The sequence below is a fragment of the Triticum aestivum genome, chromosome 2A (assembly GCF_018294505.1).
Source record: "Triticum aestivum cultivar Chinese Spring chromosome 2A, IWGSC CS RefSeq v2.1, whole genome shotgun sequence".
Lineage (NCBI taxonomy): Eukaryota > Viridiplantae > Streptophyta > Magnoliopsida > Poales > Poaceae > Triticum > Triticum aestivum.
Genome location: NC_057797.1, coordinates 589,834,338 through 589,841,286, shown reverse-complemented (window position 1 = coordinate 589,841,286; position 6,949 = coordinate 589,834,338). Strand labels below are relative to the sequence as shown.

Below are 6,949 nucleotides of genomic sequence, written 5' to 3'. Positions count from 1 at the left end.
AACTCATGTCTATGGCTAGGAAACTTAACCATCTTTGATTCAACGAGCTAGTCAAATAGAGGCATACTAGTGACGCTCTGTTTGTCTATGTATTCACGCATGTACTAAGTTTCTGGTTAATACAATTCTAGCATGAATAATAAACATTTATCATGATATAAGTAAATACAAATAACAACTTTATTATTGCCTCTAGGGCATATTTCCTTCAAAGACATCATCCAAATGAAGAGATTTGGAAAGATTCAAGGTTGATCGACTCACAAATCATAGAAGAAGCACCGAGAGGGATCAAGTGATCCCATGGTATGGTAAGCATTGTCCATTGCACTTTGTGTACTAACCCATGGTCTATGTGAGAGTTCTATGTGGGGTTAGGTACGTGTCCATGGTCTTGCATCAAGAGGAAGATATCACTCACCCCATGGAGAGAATGACATCAAGTGGTGATCGTCATCAAGATTGCCGTGTGCAAGTTCAAGTGGAGCATCAAGAAGAGATCAAGTTCTTGAAGCTTGTCGTCCATTGTGGTGTCAATGGACTTGTGAAGATTTGCCGGAAAGTGGCTCACCCATAATGCAGTATGGGGGAGCAATCAACTAGTCTTCATCGAGCCAACACAATTAAGAAAGATGGTCCAACTTGAGGAAGTCAAGATCCTCATCATCTAGCTCAAGTGGACCATGTGCAAGGCAAAGGTTTTCTCTTGATAGGTTTTCTATTTTACCGGTCTCATGGTGGTAGATGGGAGACCGGGTTGTAGGATTGATTGCCGTACTATCAAGGGGGGCTCTCTAGTGAGTAGCTTGATCGTATTGTTCGTCGAGAGCTCAAACCATTGCATCCTTTCATCATCTTTCCTTGTTCTTGTTTGGTTCTTCTCCTTGTGAGCTTTGGAGCTTATGGTCATCTTCATGACATGCTCGAGTTCATTGAAAGCCGATTTCATATGCATCTTCTTTTGTGTTTTCGGTGTTGGAGTTTTTACCGGTCATATTTGAGAAAGGGTTCTCACCATTTTATTTTGGTTTTCTTTCTCAATTGCTTTTTATTGATATTTCTATCAATATTGTGTTTGCTCTTGTCTTTAGCTTTCCAACAAACTTGATTTCCTCGAATTCGGAGCTCGTATGCGAAAGTTGTGGCTGTTTTGATCTTACCTGTTTTACATAGAGAGGTTGTACCGCCCCTTAGAGAGGTTGTACCGGTTGACCAGTACAACCGGTGTTTGGAGCGGTTGTACCGCTCCAGAATTGGTCCGAAGGTTGTACCGGCCCTGTACCGCTCTACCACCTGTCTGGTTCTTTTGTGGAGCGATTCTTGGGCGGTTGTGGAGCGGTTGTACCGGTTAGTTTAGTTTAACCGGTACTACCGGTTCCCCGGGCTGTTGTACCGCTTAGGGATTTTTTTCCTACAGTTTTCTGCACATAACGGGCAGATTCTTGGGGACCAATAAAAGGGGGTCTTCTTCCCCATTGGACCCATCCTTTGAGCTCGTGTTCTTCCCCCATTGTTGACCTTATTTGATCTTGCTTCTCTCAATCCCTCCAATGATTCTTTCTAGTTCTTGAGGGAAAAGAGAGAGGAGATGTAGATCTACGTTTCCACCAATCACTTTCTCCTCTATGTGAGGGGAACCCCTTGGATCTAGATCTTGCAGTTCTTGGTGTTCTCCTTCTTGTTCTTCCTCTCATTTTCCTCCCTAGAATTTGTTGCTTTGGTGGGATTTGGGAGAGAAGGACTTGGGCACTCCGTGTGCCCTTGCCATTGCATTTGGTGCATCGATTTGAGTCCTCCACGGTGATACGTGGAAGTTACAAGTTGAGAATCTTATTACTCTTGGGTGCTTGGTACCCTTGAGCTTGTTCCTCTTGGGTGCTTGGGCGCCCTAGACGGTTGGTGGTGTTCGGAGCTCAATCATTATGGTGCAAAGCTCCGGGCAAGCCTCGGGGTCTCCAATTAGGTTGTGGAGATCACACCGAGAAATTTGATGGGTTCCGGTGACCGCCCCCAAGGGTTGCCAAAGTGTACAGGTTTGGTGACTGCCCCAAGGGTTGCCATTTGTATGGGTTCGGTGACCGCCCTCAAGGGTCCCTTAGTGGAATCACGACATCTTGCAGTGTGCAAGGGCGTGAGGAGATTACGGTGGCCCTAGTGGCTTTTTGGGGAGCATTGTTCCTCCACACTGCTCCAAACAGAGATTAGCATCCGCAAGGGTGTGAACTTCGGGATACATTGTCGTATTCACGTGCCTCGGTTATCTCTTACCCGAGCCCTTTACTTATGCACTTTACTTTGTAATGGCCATATTGTTTTTTGACATATATCTTGCTATCACATAGTTGCTTATCTTGCTTATCATAAGTTATTGGTGCGCATAGGTGAGCCTAGTTGTTTTAGGTTTTGTGCTTGACAAATTAACCGCTAGGTTTATTCCGCATTTGTTCAAGCCTAAACCATAATTATTTTAAAGCGCCTATTCACCCCCTCCCCTCTAGGCGACATTCTTGATCTTTCATCATTCATACACGATCTCGAGGTATATCACCGTCTACTATGTAATCCATCCATAATAAATACAAACAAAGCAGGACATAGGATTTTACTTCTTCGACAGGGCTTGAACCTATGTAAACATCGCGTCCCCTCTCTATCATGTTACCATCATGCCAAGACTATCAGCTCGGGACCCCTATCTGAGATCTGTCATATTCGACTCCGTCATTGGTTGCCACTGCATGTCCCTCTCATAGTCGCCGCGGTGCAGTGTGAATTCTGACCAGCTCCGGCATGATCTACGCGTCGAAACGAATCTTCTTCGCCACCTCGGCTGGTCACCTCGCCCATGCCAAGGACTACACTTCATGCCAGTCTTGTCATAAATTGATAGACATCTTCATCAACATCAACTTCGATTCAACAAATATTAGGAAGAATCGTTCATGGAGCTCGGGGGCTCAATGTCAACATTGCCCTTGGGAGACCATCCAGATTTTCGAGACAACAGATTTGTGTGAGCATCGTTTTTGAAGAACGCTTTGGTGGAATTGTGCAGAACTGAGTGTACAACGACCCCGTAAAACTTCATCGTGTTGTGACAGTGGAATCTCTGGCAATCGCTGATACACTTGGCTCTGACGAATCTGGGCGGAATCCGCACGAGTTTAGGACCATGAGTCCGGCTGCCAACTTAGACATCCTTTGGAAGATCCAACCATTGATATGCTACGGAACTTATACGTTGACAACCTCTCAAAAATTTCAGCTGCATCAGACGGTTCAAACTCTGCCAACCGCTCGACGAGTGCATCAATTCTCGAATCTGTTTTCTACGCGAAAATGAATCTGACCCGAATTCATGTTTTTTCATGAATTAGTTATCAGACATCCTTTTTGTAGAATTTCTTTGTAGGGTATTGTATTTTGATCTCAATCGTGCCTACATTTTTGAGCTTTTTCTGAGGTGCTCTTCACCGACGCGTCGGTGTTAAACCGGGCCAACCTTGTTGCTCCATGGATGTCGACCTGCGCTAGCCACGCCATTGCTTCGTCAGCCAACGTCAACCAAGTGGCATCGCCACCTCGGATAGTCGAGCAAGAGTTCGGGATCGCTAAGATCACATCGTTGCCACATAGAGTGCACGGGTTGGGCGCGCTGGCATCGTCGCGTCGTTACTTCTTCAAGCCGGCGTCGATCAAGTCACGAATTCCGACTTGCGTCGGCATCGCCGCGTTGTCTCTTCATCAAGCCGGCGTCCACCAAGCCGACCTGCTTCCTCACATCGGTGGACATGGGGGCTCGGACACTACATCGCCGACCTGCCCCGCCACCTCGGATGGTTGGGGCTTCGCCATCGCTTCATCAACCTGCTCCGTGGGCTCCGGCGTCACGCCGCCGACCTATTTCATCACGACACTTGGGCCGAGGACTTCGCCTTGCTACGACAATTGTCTCGTGTTGTCACTTCGATGGGCCTAGCTCCTCGCCCCGCCACTTCGGAACGGCTTGGGGGCTAGGACCTCGTCCCGCCGCAAGCTCGAACCGCATCATCAATGCCTGGAACATAGACCAGCGAAGTCGCTTTCATGCTAAAAAAATCAATTTTCAATTTTTCGGTCCGGCCAAGCATTATACTTGTGTAAAACAAAAAAACTTTGTTAAAAATGTTGTTTTTAAACACTTCCTTTACCCAAGTCAACAGAGAGCGCTTAAATTTATATGTCGTTTTATAATAAGTGTTTTCTTCTTAGTCGTTGTAAAGTCTTTTTCTACTAGTCATTTTTTGGCTCGAATAGCAGGATAGCCTGACTTCTCCATATGCCGCTCGATTTTAGTTCACTAAATTGGCCTGAGAAGCACCCCACCTTCGGAAAATGAAGGTTGAAGCCAAAGGCTGGCCCACTCGAAGCCCGGAGATTCGAACGTATCATGTAAGCATGACGGAAACACAAATTAATTTTAAGAGCAATTTCAGATTAGCACCAAAAAACTTGAATTGGTTCAAACGTAAAACTTCTACATAGGTCTTTTGGTTTTTGAAGCTACACTTCTAACCTATTTTGTATGCTTTTTTAGGAGGCAGGACATCCTCTTGGCCGAGGTGTACTGCGTGTTATTCTGCACCAGAAACATTTTTTTCTACCCAGAGTTCGGCATCTTCTCTGCCGAGTTCACCTCGGTGATGGCGACACGCAAACACCGACTGAACAAGTTCTTGATGAGATGATCCTAGGGTCAGCCATGTTGGCCAACCTAAGTATCGGGGGCTACCGCATTAACAATTCAATGTAGTTTTTTTTAAATGTAATATGGTTTTTGAAGAGATTACAACCCGCATGTCTCAAGTTGGTCGGCCGCACCCGACGCGAGTCTCGGGGGCGACGTTTGTGTATCCGGACTCTAGCACTTATATATGCATGTATTGAATGGCTTCCATGACCCGAATAGATACGCGCGGTTTGCGGGTCACGTTGGAGATGCCTAACATGTCATCCATCGTTGTGTACCCCTGATATTGGTGCAGCGCTTGGACGTACACGTCTGGCAGTCCAAAAGCATCCTGGGTCAACCCCGTCGGTCGTGCAAAGGATTTCTATCTCGTCCGAAGCTGCATCCACAACGGAGTAAAATCGTTCTCACGATTTTGATCCCGTGTAGGCCCATCACAGCATTTAACCAAAGGTTAAATACTCTTTGGGCGGAACAATGGCATCTTCGAGCTGGTTTGCCCGAGTGGTTAAGGGGGAAGACTTAAGGGCATGTACAATGCATAGCCCCATGGTGATGCCTCGCATGTCATGTAGGATCGGATATAACGTAAAGTAGGTTCGGATAGGGAAGCGGGATCCTTTTCAAGGGGCGGGTGCTTAAACAGAAAAAGTGTGGTCCGGTGACAAAAACTGAAAAGGTTGAGTGAAAAGTAGAGATGCATGTGTACTAGACTCTTTATTTTCTATTTCTTAATGAGGCCCACTAGTGATAGCTTGCATTAGAGGGAAAAAGTTAATGTAGATGCCTCAAATTATTATTTTTCATGGAGCATATGTATCCATATGCCACCATTGTACATGCCCTAAGATCTTCTGCACATAAGTGCGCGTGGGTTCGAACCCCACAGCCAGCATATGTTTTGGTTTACGTTATTTAAGTTAAATAGTCTTTGTGCGGATCATTGTCGTCTCCAAGCTGGTTTGCCCGAGTGGTTAAGGGGGAAGACTTAAGATCTTCTGCACATAAGTGCGCGTGGGTTCGAACCCCACAGCCAGCATATTTTTTGTTTACATTTTTTACGAGTTTTTTTTGTAGGATCGTGGGGATCAGCTGTGTTAAGCAAAAGCATTGGCGACGCTTCGCCAAACATCAAGCTGTTTGATTAAAAAAATATCAAGCTGTTGTAATAAACTCTCTAAAGTAAAAAAAAATTGACAGCAAAACGACTTTATTTCTCACAATAGATAAGTCATTTACATGCAAGTGAGAAATAAAATCAGGGATAGTCTCCTCCCAAAAACTAGACAATCTTGTACTATAGCTATATCTAGCTAGTTCATCTGACGTGGCATTTGCTTCCCGGAAACAGTGCATGAAGACCTCCTTTGCAAATTCCCCTGATAAATCTTTGCATTCTGCAAGTAGCGCAACATCACTTCCCTGGTAACAGTCAGGTCGGTTGATCGCGTCCATGGCGAAGCTGCAATCTGATTCCACTTGCACACTACTACATCCAATCTGCCCTGCCAGATACATCCGGTTTCTAATGGCATACTAGTAAGTAGCGCATGCTCTGCATGCTTAGAATCAGTTCCATCTCAATGTTAAATTTCAGGACATTTCAAAACTTCATTACTGATTATCACAATGTTGCAAACTTATCTAGTTTTCTGCCGGTATGGCAAGCAATAAATGAATTCAATAAGTCGTCCATTGAGATATATATGAGTTCCCCCACAAAAAAAGAGATATATATATATATATGAGTTATTAAATTGCGAGAAGAACAATTATCTGACTATAAAATTTATTTGAAAAAATTGAATTTAAAATTTTAAGAAAGATACATACACGGATCTCCATAATAAGTCTGGACAGATCATTTCCATATTTGTTTTACTCCAGTATATTTCCTCTGAATTGTGTCATGACAAAAATATAAACTACTGCATGAATTGATTTCCTGTATGAAATTTTCTTATATACAACAAAAGTGTATTTTTGCGAGGTACAACAGAAGTTTTTGTTCTGCTTTTTTTTTCTTATTTCCACCCCCTACAATATTTTCCAAGATAAATGTTTATCATCGTGTTTCATGGTTGAGACTCTGGCTTCTCTTTCTCCATCCAAAACTCTAATCATCCCACCAAATATGCATATGCCAACCACGCCATTCCCCAAGTCAGTCATTACCTTGCACTACAGCAAACTCTAAGAACTCTCCCAAAACATCACCTC

The 6,949-nt window shown here is 44.4% G+C and overlaps 2 non-coding genes across 2 annotated transcripts; both read left to right on the top strand.

Annotated features, from left to right (window-relative positions):
• Positions 1 to 5,219: 5,219 nt before the first annotated feature.
• On the top strand, positions 5,220 to 5,624 carry TRNAL-UAA (transfer RNA leucine (anticodon UAA)). The gene is made up of 2 exons: positions 5,220 to 5,256; positions 5,579 to 5,624. It is a non-coding gene; the product is annotated as a tRNA-Leu (tRNA).
• A 61-nt stretch (positions 5,625 to 5,685) lies between these two features.
• On the top strand, positions 5,686 to 5,768 carry TRNAL-UAA (transfer RNA leucine (anticodon UAA)). Its single transcript has one exon. It is a non-coding gene; the product is annotated as a tRNA-Leu (tRNA).
• The last annotated feature ends 1,181 nt before the right edge of the window (positions 5,769 to 6,949 follow it).